We start from the raw sequence: 14,505 nt of genomic DNA on the forward strand, positions 1-14,505 counted from the left end.
ATTAGACAGGCTAGTGTCTTATCCTGTCCTAGGTGTCCAGCCATAGGGTTAAAATGAGCCACATGGGATACGGGTTCCCTATGACTCTTTGGGACTAACAACTGGGTTATTTTTTCACAGGTTTGAATGTCCTGCATCACTCGGTATAACCTATATTTGATTACCGTGAAGTATGGACAGGATAGTGCTGCATTTAGGCTGGAGAGTTTGACCATCCCTCACTTGGTCAAAAGTGTGACAGTCTCATCTTGCACTTGCTCCTAAGGGAAATCGAGGGAATTCCCAAAAGAGAGAGGTTGCTCCTCTCTGTCCATGTCGCGATGATGTGGTGCTGACGTGGGCGGCCCTGAGGTAGCTTCCCCAGACAGTGCTACACTGGGTGATGTGCTACTGCAAGACCCACCCACATGCTCTATTAGGTACTTAACCCTCTGGGGTCTGCAGGTATTTTCTGGCATGCTAATGATTTTGGTAAGCTCTGATTTTGTTGCATATTTCAACAAACCTAAGCAGTATTTTCAAAGTCATATGACTTTTGTATTCAGCACAAGTTCAGCTACAATAATCATGTCATGATTTTTTTTTTAAAAAAAGTACAATGTTGTAAAAAGCAGTTTAGAAATATGTTGGAATATGTGAAAAAAACCATTGTGATGAACTGTTTTGATCAATTGAGGTGATTCTGTTCAGTCTTAGGAATGCATCAAGCACAAAAACTTAAATCTGTGCCATTGATTTGGACAATTAAGTGGTCATTAAAAAATTTGTCCTATTGTTTTGGGATAAAGGGTTGGCATTGGGAGGGGTATTCAATGAGAAGTGTAAAAAACCCCATTCCATTCAATGAAAAGGGTGAATACCCCTCCCACTGCCAACTCTTAATCCCATCAGGTCAAGCGATTAAAACAGTTCAGCACAATGGGTAAGGTAATGTTTCACACATTCCAACAGTTCTAAAACTTTTTTTTACAACAGCTTCATTTATCTGTTATTTGCCTTTATTTTGGTATTTGACTATTCAGTGCGTGTCTTGAAATCAACTTTTGTACTATTTTACTCAGTTCAGAGCCACAACCAACTCTGTTACACAATTACTCTATAAGCTTGCTCCCACTCCAATTCCAAGTTTTATTCTCTAAACTCAAAATAGAGCAAAATTAACTGTTTTTGAGGAAAATACTTTTAATCTGGAGAAATTACTCAGTCATTTTCCTGTGTATGCACAACAGCGCATGCATATCAACCATTATGCTCAAAATAAATAGAAGAAATATTTACACTTAGCCGAGTTGATCTTTGGCTTCAAGATGGAGAGGTGGAAGGAGAATGACTCAAATAACGAGTCATTACCTCCCCCTAGCGAGACACTTCCCCCAGGAGCAGACCTACCGAGGAGGGACTGGGTCATGCTCAACAGAGCCAGATGCAAGGTAGCTAGGACGGGTGACGTGCTGAGATGAGGTAAATCTACAAGTGCAACCTGTCCCTGCAGGGAAGACCCCCAAACCATACAGCACCTTCTACATAGCTGTGAACTTGGTCCGACCTGCTCAGACGGCGATCTCTGGGAGGCCAACGAGACAGCCCGTTGCTGGATCCAGAGTTGGAGCGACAAGATATGATCTTTGGCTGGATTGAGTCAAAGTTTAAAAAAAAAACACTCATCTGTGTCGCGGTTCTCAAGATTGAATTGAATCGCTGTCCTGAATCATGAATTTAATCTTGAATTGATTTGCTGTCCTGAAATTGAATTGCTGTCTTGAATCATGAATTGAATCACTGTCCTGAATCATCCGAAGCGCATAAAATCCATGTGCCATCTCGCAATAAGTTTTACCTCCAAATAGCCTAAACTTTGACTGATAGATTTTATCCTGTTTACAGTGGGTGTTCCTATAGTCAAGGAGAAACCAGTCAAAAACAAGAGTGAAGGTGATCATCCTGTTACCATATGAATATGGAATTGTGGTAAACAAAACAGTCTTAGTGGACTAGTCTATGAATGTGTAAATGGGCGCTCAACGCTCTGACTCCGGTGTGACTGAGTAAGATGACAAGCTTTATGTTTCATATAAAATTATTATACTTGGTCATTTATTTATTGAGGAAATAATCTCAAGATGGCGGCGCGTACGGACACAGCGGCCCCCCTCTCTCTGCATTTAGTGTTTAAAAGTGCGTGTTCTAGTGTATGTCGTGTGCTTTATGTCTACGTACATGTGCAAGTAGTGCAGACAGTGTCAGTCACAAGATATTGTCACCAATATTGCCTTCTAGCTATAGGAAATATGACCAAACATCTCGTCTTGGACCAGGAACTTCGAGGCCTGGGTCTTCTCCGCCGGACTACATCACCGGACTCGCCTGCTGTGTCTGTGTGGTGCTGGAAGCGGTGCGAGAGGAAACAGAAGTGTGGCAAGCGCGGCGGTATCCAGGCTAGGCTAGCCGGCAGCCCGCACAGACCCGTGATACCATCCCTCACTCTGGCCAATGTATGCTCACTAAACAACAAAATAGATCATGTAGAACTCATGCGATCTGTGCTACATGATGCAAGGGATTGCTGAGTTTCTTTACAGAATCATGGTTGAACAACAACCCGGACTCTGCTATCCAGCTAGCTGGGCTAACATGCTACTGCGCTGACCAAGCCTTTATGGAAGGAGGCAAGACTCGTGGCGGGGGAGTGTGTGTTTACATCAGCGATGCTTTGTGCCAGAATGCTACTGTTGTGCACAAACACTGTTCTCTGCTGGCAGAGTTCATCATCAAGTGCCGACCCTTCTACCTACCGAGGGAGTTTACATTTATTTTGCTCATCGCTGTTTACATCCCTCCCACTGCTAACACCAATGTTAGGAGCAAGGCACTCAGGCCATCAATTAAGACAGCACATCCAGACAGACTCCTCATCACAGTAGGTGACTTCAATCATGCAGATTTAAAGGTTTTACTGCCCAAATTACATCACCATGTGGATTTTCCAACAAGAGATAACAACTTACTGGACTTGGTGTACACAACTCACAAAGGAGCTTACAAGGCCTCCCCCACCTGGGTCTCTCTGATCACATTACCATCATGCTGAGACCTGCATATAGACCCAGAGTGAGAGCCATCAGACCAACACAAAAGGAGGTACGTGTGTAGCCAGAGGGGGCCTCCTATGCTCTGAAAGACTGTTTTAGCACTACACATACCCCTTTTCCACCAAATCAGTTCCAGGGCTGGTTCGGGGCCAGTGCTGGTTCACAACTCGTTCAACTTGCGAGCCAGCTGAGAACCAGTTTGCTTTTCCATAGCTCGGGGTGCTAAGGGGAGCCATGTCATTACGTCACTGCGTTTGCATAAACCTTGGCGTGAACATCGAAGCAACACCATGGAGAAGCAGCAACAATAATGGATGACTTCATGTTTGTACAGCTGCTGCTTCTCGTCGCTTAAAAATGGCGACTGTTCACGGTCTTGCTATTGCTGTTGGTCTTAACAACTCCACCCCCTGCTGATGTAAGCGGTTCTTTCCTCTGGCCCAGCAAAGAGTTGGTGCTAGCCTGGAACCGGTTTTTCTGTCCCCAGAGCCAGTTCTTTGTCAGTGGAAACAGAAAACCCGGTTCCAAACTAAGCACTGGCCCCGAACCAGCCCTGGGACAGTTTCAAAGACGCAGCCACTTACAGTGGGGCAAAAAAGTATTTAGTCAGCCACCAATTGTGCAAGTTCTCCCACTTAAAAAGATGAGAGAGGTCTGTAATTTTCATCATAGGTACACTTCAACTATGAGACACAGAATGGGGGAAAGAATCCAGGAAATCACACTGTAGGATTTTTAATGAATTAATTGGTAAATTCCTCTGTAAAATAAGTATTTGGTCACCTACAAACAAGCAAGATTTCTGGCTCTCACAGACCTGTAACAACTTCTTTAAGAGGCTCCTCTGTCCTCCACTCATTACCTGTATTAATGGCACCTGTTTGAACTCGTTATCAGTATAAAAGACACCTGTCCACAACCTCAAACAGTCACACTCCGAACTCCACTATGGCCAAGACCAAAGAGCTGTCAAAGGACACCAGAAACAAAATTGTAGACCTGCACCAGGCTGGGAAGACTGAATCTGCAATAGGTAAGCAGCTTGGTGTGAAGAAATCAACTGTGGGAGCAATTATTAGAAAATGGAAGACATACAAGACCACTGATAATCTCCCTCGATCTGGGGCTCCACGCAAGATCTCACCCCATGGGGTCAAAATGATCACAAGAACGGTGAGCAAAAATCCCAGAACCACACGGGAGGACCTAGTGAATGACCTGTAGAGAGCTGGGACCAAAATAACAAAGGCTACCATCAGTAACACACTACGCTGCCAGGGACTCAAATCCTGCAGTGCCAGATGTGTCCCCCTGCTTAAGCCAGTACATGTCCAGGCCCATCTGAAGTTTGCTAGAGAGCATTTGGATGATCCAGAAGAGAACTGGGAGAATGTCATACGGTCAGATGAAACCAAAATAGAACTTTTTGGTAAAAACTCAACTTGTCATGTTTGGAGGAGAAAGAATGCTGAGTTGTATCAAAAGAACACCATACCTACTGTGAAGCATGGGGGTGGAAACATCATGCTTTGGGGCTGTTTTTCTGCAAAGGGACCAGGACGACTGATCCATATAAAGGAAAGAATGAATGGGGCCATGTATCGTGAGATTTTGAGTGAAAACCTCCTTCCATCAGCAAGGACATTGAAGATGAAACATGGCTGGGTCTTTCAGCATGACAATGATCCCAAACACACCGCCTGGGCAACGAAGGAGTGGCTTCGTAAGAAGCATTTCAAGGTCCTGGAGTGGCCTAGCCAGTCTCCAGATCTCAACCCCATAGAAAATGTTTGGAGGGAGTTGAAAGTCCGTGTTGCCCAGCGACAGCCCCAAAACATCACTGCTCTAGAGGAGATCTGCATGGAGGAATGGGCCAAAATACCAGCAACAGTGTGTGAAAACCTTGTGAAGACTTACAGAAAACATTTGACCTCTGTCATTGCCAACAAAGGGTATATAACAAAGTATTGAGATGAACTTTTGTTATTGACCAAATATTTATTTTCACCATAATTTGCAAATAAATTCTTAAAAAATCAGACAATGTGATTTTCTGGATTTTTTTTCTCATTTTGTCTCTCATAGTTGAGGTATACCTATGATGAAAATTACAGGCCTCTCTCATCTTTTTAAGTGGGAGAACTTGCACAATTGGTGACTGACTAAATACTTTTTTGCCCCACTGTACAATGGCCACAGACTTAGAGGAATACACTGAGGCAGTCACATCATACATCGCTAAATGCACTGATATCACTCACTGCAAAACCATCACTGTTCATGCTAACCAGAAACCTTGGCTGACAGGAGAGGTTCACAGGCTCCTGAGGGCTTGAGACGCAGCCTTTAGGGCCGGTGGCACTGCAGGTCTAACAGCCAGAGCCAACCTGTCCCATGGCATCAGGGAGGCAAAACGTCAGTACAGCAATAAAATATCTGGACAATTCAGCAACACCAGAGACACACAGTCCTCTCTGGCATGACATTCAAACCCTCACAAACTACAAACCCCCACCATGGACCTGTGAGCGTGACACCACATTACTAAACTGCCTAAATGACTTCTTTGGACGCTTTAAAACACCAGCACAGAAGACCACTCCTCCCCCAATGAACAGGCTGTATGTCTGGATCCAGCCAATATGGAGAGGACCCTCTGTTAGGGTTTTGCTGGGATTCGAACCTGGTTCGTTGGTGTGATGATCCAGCAAACCCCCACTAGGCCACCAGGGGAATGACTCAAATGCAGAGGCGTGAGGCGGAAGTAGAAAAAGTAACAAAAGGTTTATTTATACTATGTACACTATATACAATCCAGGGCAAAACAAAAAAACAAAAACAAAGAGTATAATTCAAAAAGAAAAAGGCAAAAATGCAAAAGCTCAGAAGATCCACAAAACACAGTACAAAGGAAACTGGAGATAAACATAACAGCACAAAGACTCCGTGACAAGAGGACTGAACTCAGGGGTATAAATACACAAACTAATTAAGGACACAGGTGAAGATAATTAGGACTAAACAGGCAATTAACAAAAACACAAAACACAGGAACAGTGGCGGCCTCTAGAGGCCAAAATAAATATGACACGAAAAGGAAATAACAGCGGCCTCTAGAGGCCAAAACAGTCCAAGTCCTAACAGGACCCCCCCCTCTAGGAGCGTCTCCTGACGTTCCCAGGGCGATCCGGATGGGCCGAATGGAAGTCCCGACACAGTTCTTTATCCAGGACATCCCGAGCAGGAACCCAGCAGCGCTCCTCAGGACCATAGCCCTCCCAGTCCACCAGATATTGCAACCCGCCGCGGACCCGGCGGGAGTCAAGCAGGCGATGCACAGTGAACACAGTCTGCCCCTGGAAGATGCGGGGGGGTGGGGGGTTCCTAGGGGCAGGGGCATACGTAGACGTCAGTACAGGCCGCAACAGGGAAACATGGAAAGTGGGGTTGATCCTCAGAGTCCGGGGCAACTGGAGCCGGTAGGAGACAGGGTTCACCCTGCGCACCACCTTGAAGGGGCCAATGTAGCGAGGAGCAAGCTTGCGGTTCTCCACCCGCAGCGGAAGGTCCTTAGTGGACAGCCAAACCCGCTGCCCAGGGCGGAAAGTGTGTGCAGGTCTTCTGTGGCGGTTGGCCTGAGTCTGGTTGGTTCTGGAGGTCTGTATGAGGGTCTTCCTGACCTTGCTCCAGGTCTTGCGACACCGTCTCACATATTGGTTGACCGAGGGCACCCCCGCGTCCTCCTCCTGGTCCGGGAACAGAGGTGGCTGGAACCCGAATTGGCACTGGAATGGCGACAGCTTGGTGGCCGATGACTGCAGGGTGTTGTGGGCGTACTCTGCCCATGGCAGCCAGGTGCTCCACGATGTCGGGTTATCCATAGCCAGGCCACGCAGGGTGGTTTCCAGGTCCTGGTTGAGCCTCTCCGTCTGACCATTGGACTGTGGGTGAAACCCAGAGGAGAGGCTGGCAGTGGCGCCGATGACCTTGCAGAACCCGTGCCACACTCGGGAGGAGAACTGGGGCCCTCGGTCTGAGACGATGTCCTGTGGAAGACCAAAGACTCGGAAGACATGATTAAATACAAGTTTCGCTGTTTCAAGAGCAGAGGGGAGTTTGCACAGAGGTATGAAGCGGCAGGCCTTGGAGAATCTGTCAACAATGACCAAAATGACCATGTTACCTTGTGACTCAGGGAGACCCGTGATGAAGTCGACTGCCACGTGGGACCAGGGACGCCGGGGAATGGTCAGAGGATGCAGGAGACCCTGGGGACGCTGTCGTGGGTTCTTGGTTCTGGTGCAAACCTCACAGGACAGGACAAATGACCTTACTTCCTGCTCCATGTTAGGCCACCAGAAGCGTCTTTTCAGGAAGTCCAGGGTCCTCCGAGCTCCCGGGTGGGCGGTGAGAGGGGAAGAGTGACCCCACTGGAGAACCTTGGCCTGGGCTTGATGTGGGACGTACAAGAGGCCCGGTGGCCCCGTCCCAGGACCGGGGTCCTGGCGTTGGGCTCGTCGAACAGCCTCCTCAATACCCCAGCGGACAGGGGCCACAATCCGAGACACCGGGATAATAGGCCCGACTTCATTCTCCCTGTTAGTGGCAGAGAACAGCCTGGACAGTGCGTCAGGTTTGGTGTTCTTGGAACCGGGACGGTACGAGAGGGTGAAGTCAAACCGACTGAAAAACAGGGCCCACCTAGCCTGTCGAGGGTTCAGTCTCTTGGCTTGCTGGAGGTACTCCAGGTTCTTGTGGTCAGTCCAAACCAGGAATGGATGTTGCGCTCCCTCCAGCCAGTGCCTCCACTCCTCAAGGGCCAGTTTGACCGCTAGCAGTTCTCGATCCCCCACATCGTACCGGGACTCCGCAGGACTCAGGCGGTGGGAGAAGTAAGCGCAGGGGTGCAGCTTTCCTTCCGAACGTTGAGAGAGTACCGCGCCGACACCACTGTCCGAGGCATCCACCTCCACGATGAATGGTTGGGAGGTGTCCGGGAGGACCAGAATGGGTGCCGTGCAGAAGCGGGCCTTGAGGTCTTTGAACGCCTTTTCTGCCTGAGGAGACCAGCCATAAGATCCACCTGTCCCTTTGGTGAGGTCTGACATGGGTGCTGCCACAGAACTGAAGTTCCTGATGAACTTGCGGTAGAAGTTAGCGAATCCTAAGAACCGCTGAACCTCCTTAACGGACTTGGGAGTAGGCCAGTCCCGGACGGCCAGGGTCTTGGCAGGGTCCATTTGGAGTTGGCCTGTCCATACAATAAATCCCAGAAAGGAGACCTCGGGAACATGAAATTCGCATTTCTGGGCCTTGGCGAACAGATTGTTCTGCAGCAGCCTCTGGAGAACCTGGCGGACATGGTGGCGGTGCTCCTGCACGGTCTTGGAAAAGATAAGGATGTCATCGAGGTAGACAAAGACGTACAGGTTAATCATGTCCCTTAAGACGTCGTTGATTAGGGCCTGAAAAACAGCTGGTGCGTTGGTGAGTCCGAAGGGCATCACCTGGTATTCGTAGTGCCCAGACGGGGTGTTAAAGGCAGTCTTCCACTCGTCTCCCTGTCGGATACGGATGAGGTGGTATGCGTTCCGTAGGTCCAACTTGGTGAAGACGGTGGCGCCTTGGAGCAGATCGAAAGCAGTGGACATCAGCGGAAGGGGATATCGGTTGCGCACAGTGATCTTGTTCAGGCCCCTGTAGTCAATACATGGTCGAAGCCCCCCATCCTTCTTGCCGACAAAGAAGAAGCCGGCACCAGCAGGTGAGGTGGAGGGTCGAATGAACCCAGAGACCAGGGCGTCTTTGAGGTATTCCTCCATGGCCTTGTGTTCTGGCTGAGAGAGGGAAAACAGTCTGCCACGAGGAGGGGTAGTCCCAGGTAGCAAGTCGATGGCACAGTCGTAGGCCCGGTGCGGAGGAAGAACGGCGGCCCTGCTCTTGCTGAATACCTCCTTGAGATCCCAGTACTCTGTGGGAACTTGAGATAACTCGGTGAGATCAGGGGGCTCGGCAGGAGACACAGGAGAGCTAGAGAGCAGACAAGAGGCATGGCATGCAGGGCCCCATTCCACAACCTGGCTTGTTACCCAGTCTATGCGAGGGTTGTGGCGAGTAAGCCAAGGAAGGCCTAGAATAACTGGGAACTCAGGTGAAGGAATTAGGTGCAGGGATATTTCTTCCTTGTGACCTTGAGACTGGAGGAAGACTGGAGAAGTAACTTGAGTGACTCTACCATCACCTAACGCTTGGCCATCGAGGGCAGACACAGACAGAGGGACTTCAAGAGGTGCAGTAGGTATATTGATGCTTTGGGCGAAGTGAATATCCATAAAGTTCCCAGCCGCCCCTGAGTCTATCAAAGCTTGACAAGAGTGGACAGACTCACCCCAGGAGATGGAGACCGGGATGTAGATTCCTTGGCCAGGGAGTCCGGGAGAGAGGGTAGGCCCCGTCACAACCCTCCCTCAGCTGGACGGGGCGGTCCTTTTCCCAAGAGTTCGGGACATGATGCTCGGAAGTGACCAGGCTTGCCACAGTAGATGCAGCACTTGTCCCTCCTTCTGCGCTCCCTCTCAGATGCGGAGAGGCGAGTACGACCCACTTGCATGGGTTCTGGACAGTCACTGAAGGAGGTAGACGGTCTCCAGGTAGAGGTAGGGAGGCTGGGGGGGCTCAAGGCTTGGTGGCGTTCTCTCATCCTGTTGTCCAGACGAATAGCATGTGAGATGAGGGTTTCGAGGTCACTTGGGCATCCAATAGAGGCCAGACCGTCCTTGATGGGGTCAGACAGACCATGGTGGAAGGCTGACACCAGGGCAGTCTCGTTCCATCCACTTACTGCTGCGAGTGTTCGGAACGAGATGGCGTAATCTGCGACGCTTCCTCCTTGCCGGATGGACATGAGCTTTCGGGCTGCGTCGGTACTGATGTCTGCCTGATCGAAGACCCGAAGCATCTCTTCAGAAAACAGCTGGAAATCAAAGCACTCAGGTCCCTGTCTTTGCCAGATAGCAGTAGCCCAGGCTCGCGCCTTACCAGCTAATAAGGTGATCACAAAGGCAATCTTGCGGCGATCCGTAGTGTAGGTGGTAGGCTGAAGCTCAAAGGTGAGTTGACACTGGGTAAGGAACTCTCGGCACTCACTGTGCTTGCCGTCATACCTCTGTGGTGCAGGAAGGCTGGGTTCGTGAGGTGAAGAAGGCAGCATGGCAGGAGGCACTGGAGCAGGAGTGGGAGCTGGATCAGGAGCGGGAACTGGATCAGGAGCAGGAGATGCAGGCAGAGATGTCAGCTGTGCCAGGGTTTTCCCAATTTGCTGAAGCAGTTCCTCGTGGCGAGCAAGGGCCTCACGTTGGCTGGTGAGCGTACGTCCATGAGCGTCCATGGTCGCTCCGAAGCATGTCAAAGCTGCCATAATTCCCTGAAGGTTGGCCGGGTAGACAGTTGAAGCAGCCTCTGCTGAGTCGGTCATGACGGAGTCTTTCTGTTAGGGTTTTGCTCGGATTCGAACCTGGTTCGTTGGTGTGATGATCCAGCAAACCCCCACTAGGCCACCAGGGGAATGACTCAAATGCAGAGGCGTGAGGCGGAAGTAGAAAAAGTAACAAAAGGTTTATTTATACTATGTACACTATATACAATCCAGGGCAAAACAAAAAAACAAAAACAAAGAGTATAATTCAAAAAGAAAAAGGCAAAAATGCAAAAGCTCAGAAGATCCACAAAACACAGTACAAAGGAAACTGGAGATAAACATAACAGCACAAAGACTCCGTGACAAGAGGACTGAACTCAGGGGTATAAATACACAAACTAATTAAGGACACAGGTGAAGATAATTAGGACTAAACAGGCAATTAACAAAAACACAAAACACAGGAACAGTGGCGGCCTCTAGAGGCCAAAATAAATATGACACGAAAAGGAAATAACAGCGGCCTCTAGAGGCCAAAACAGTCCAAGTCCTAACACCCTCTCCAGGATCAACCCACATAAAGCAGCTGGACCAGACAACATACCTGGTAGTGTTCTGAAGGACTGTGCCATGGAGCTCAGAGATGTCCTTGCTGACATCTTTAACATTTCTCTGAACCAAGCTGTTGTCCCCACATGTTTCAAAGCTACAACCATACCAGTGCCAAAGAAGCCCCTCCCATCTAACTATAATGACTATCAGCCCGTAGCACTGACTTCCATCATGAAGTGCTTTGAGCAACTGGTGATGCAGAACATCAAGTCCATTCTCCCTCCCTCTCATGACCCATTCCAGTTTGCATATAGGTCAAACAGGTCCATAGAGGATGCTATCTCCACTGCTCTACACCCAGCCCTCACTCACCTGGACTCAAAGAACACCTATGTGCAAATGCTGTTCTTGGATTACAGTTCGGCATTCAACACAATCAGTCCTTAGCAGCTAACACAAACTCGGACATTTGGGACTCAACACCTCTTTGTAACTGGGTGCTGGACTTTCTTACAGGGAGGCCACAGAACATGCGGGTCGGCAGTAACACCTCCAGGACCATCATGTTGAGCACAGGGACCCCACAAGGGTATGTGCTCAGCCTGCTGCTCTTCACTCTTGTTGACCCATGACTGTGTACCAATCTACAGCACCAACCACATCAAGTTTGTGGATGACAACCGTGGTGGGCCTCATCACTAACAACGATGAAGCCAACTACAGGAATGAGGTGAGCCAACTGGTCGAATGGAGTAAAGACAACAATCTCTTCCTGAACGTGGAGAAGACCAAAGAGATTGTAGTCGACTTCAGAAGAGGTCACTCACAGCATCCCCCTCTGACCATCGATGGTGCTGCAGTGGAGAGGGTGAGCAGCACCAAATTCCTAGGGGTGCACATTGCTGAGGACCTCTCCTGGTCCAACACTGCATCGCTGGCCAAGAAGACTCAAACTCGCCTCTACTTCCTCTGCACGAGTGCACGAGTCCCCCCCCCCCCCCCCATCATGTGCTCATTCTACAGGGGCACCATGGAGAGTGTCCTCACTGGCTGCATCACTATGTGGTACGGAGGCTGCAGTGCCTCCTGCCAGAAGACTCTGCAACGCATAGTGAACACGGCCAGCAAGATCAGTACCCCTCAGCCCTCCCTTACGGACATCTATCACTCCCGTTTCACCCGCAGAGCCATTAGCATCGCTGGTGACATCTCCCACCCTTCACACTCACTCTTCAGCCTCCTGCACTCAGGAAAAAGGTACCAGAGCCTCTGGGCCCACTCCACAAGACTGCTAAACAGCTTCATCCACCAGGCTGTCAGGATGCTGAACTCTGTCCACTACCTACCCCTGGTCTGTAACATTCATTCACACAAGAAAACTACCTCATCCATTTGCACATCACACCACAAACATTAGCATTACTGCTGTATCTGCTATTGCTCATTTGTACTACTGTCATACACCTCATAAGCTGCTCTTCTAGCACCTTCTCTGTTATTGCACTACTGCCATTTTGTACATTGTTGGATTTGAGTGTATTTTTATCTTTTTTTGTGTGTGTAATCTTTGTTATTTACAAGTAAGGTGAGAGAGAAATGGCATATTCAATTCGCCTATATGTCCTGGATATATAGTGAATTAACAAAGAATCTTTTCTTTGAATTGTGAATCTTGAAAATGATCCAATATTACATATCTGAGTGGCAAAAGTATGTGAACTTCTAGGATTAGCAGTTAATTTGAAGGTGAAATTAGAGTCAGGTGTTTTCAATCAATGGGGTGACAATCAGGTGTGAGTGGGCACCCTGTTTTATTTAAAGAATAGGGATCTATCAAAGTCTGATCTTCACAACACATTTGTGGAAGTGCATCATGGCACAAACAAAGGAGATTTCTGAGGACCTCAGAAAAAGTGTTGTTGATGCTCATCAGGCTGGAAAAGGTTACAAAACCATCTCTAAAGAGTTTGGACTACACCAATCCACAGTCAGACAGATTGTGCACAAATGGAGGAAATTCAAGACAATTGTTGCCCTCCCCAGGAGTGGTCAACCAACAAAGATCACTCCAAAGAGCAAGGCATGTAATAGTCGTCGAGGTCACAAAGGACCCCAGGGTAACTTCTAAGCAAATGAAGGCCTTTCTCACATTGGCTAATGCTAGTATTCATGAGTCCACTGAACAATGGTGTGCATGGCAGGGTTGCAAGGAGAAAGCCACTGCTCTCCAAAAACAACATTGCTGCTTGTCTGCAGTTTGCTAAAGATCACGTGGACAAGCCAGAAGGCTATTGGAAAAATGTTGTGGACAGACGAGACCAAAATAGGACTTTTTGGTTTAAATGAGAAGCGAGTCATGTTTGGAGAAAGGAAAACACTGCATTCCAGCATAAGAACCTTATCCCATCTGTGAAACATGGTGGTGGTAATATCATGGTTTGGGCCTGTTTTGCTGCATCTGGGCCAGGACAGCTTGCCATCATTGATGGAACAATGAATTCTGAATTATACCAGCAAATTCTAAAGGAAAATGTCAGGACATCTGTCCATGAACTGAATCTCAAGAGAAGGTGGGTCATGCAGCAAGACAACGACCCTAAGCACACAAGTCATTCTACCAAAGAATAGCTAAAGAAGAATAAAGTTAATGTTTTGGAATGGCCAAGTCAAAGTCCTGACCTTAATCCAATCAAAATGTTGTGGAAGGACCTGAAGCGAGCAGTTCATGTGAGGAAACCCACCAACATCCCAGAGTTGAAGCTGTTCTGTATGGAGGAATGGGCTAATATTTCTCCAAGCCGGTGTGCAGGACTGTTCAACAGTTACTGGAAATATTTAGTTGCAGTTATTGCTGCACAAGGGGGTCACACCAGATACTGAAAGCAAAGGTTCACATACTTTTGCCACTCACAGATACCAAGTATAATATTTGTCTCATTTGTTTAACTGGGTTCTCTTTCTCTACTTTTAGGACTGGTGGCTCAGGGATCACTCACTCGGGGGGAGTCATGGCCTAATTGGTAGTGAACCAGCTTTGGGACTAAAACATTGCCGGTTCAATTTTCTGGACCAGCAGGAATGGCTGACATGCCCTTAAGCAAGTTATAACATATAAAAACATGAACTAGAATAAACCCTTAGTGCAAAAACCATGAAATGGAAAAATGAGCTTGCGCAACCAACCATGAACCATACCAGAGGCACAGAAATGGCTAGAAGCAAAGCGAGACATTCTGGCGAAGTTCCTGTCTGAGAATGGCATTTTTATAACAGCAGAGAAAATGAGGAAGTGAATGCAGGCATGAAGGAATTCCTGTTCCGGATTTGGATCAGCGCTGGCGTGAGATATTCGTAATCTTCGTAGTGGATGTCCGGAGAGGAGCATGACACTTCATGTGTTAAAGTAATGATCTATGTCATTTTTCTTTACTTAGCTAAACTTTCTTG

At 48.2% G+C, this 14,505-nt stretch overlaps 1 protein-coding gene across 1 annotated transcript in view; it reads left to right on the plus strand.

Annotated features, from left to right (window-relative positions):
• The window catches only part of LOC132870456 (uncharacterized), a 33,591-nt gene extending 19,420 nt beyond the window's left edge, over nt 1-14,171 (plus strand). The window contains exon 2 of the mRNA XM_060904098.1: nt 14,030-14,171. The gene's annotated coding sequence lies outside the window, so the exon portion shown is untranslated. The remainder of the gene's footprint in view (nt 1-14,029) is intronic.
• Nucleotides 14,172-14,505: the final 334 nt, after the last annotated feature.

Source organism: Neoarius graeffei, chromosome 22 (genome assembly GCF_027579695.1).
Source record: "Neoarius graeffei isolate fNeoGra1 chromosome 22, fNeoGra1.pri, whole genome shotgun sequence".
Taxonomy (NCBI): domain Eukaryota; kingdom Metazoa; phylum Chordata; class Actinopteri; order Siluriformes; family Ariidae; genus Neoarius; species Neoarius graeffei.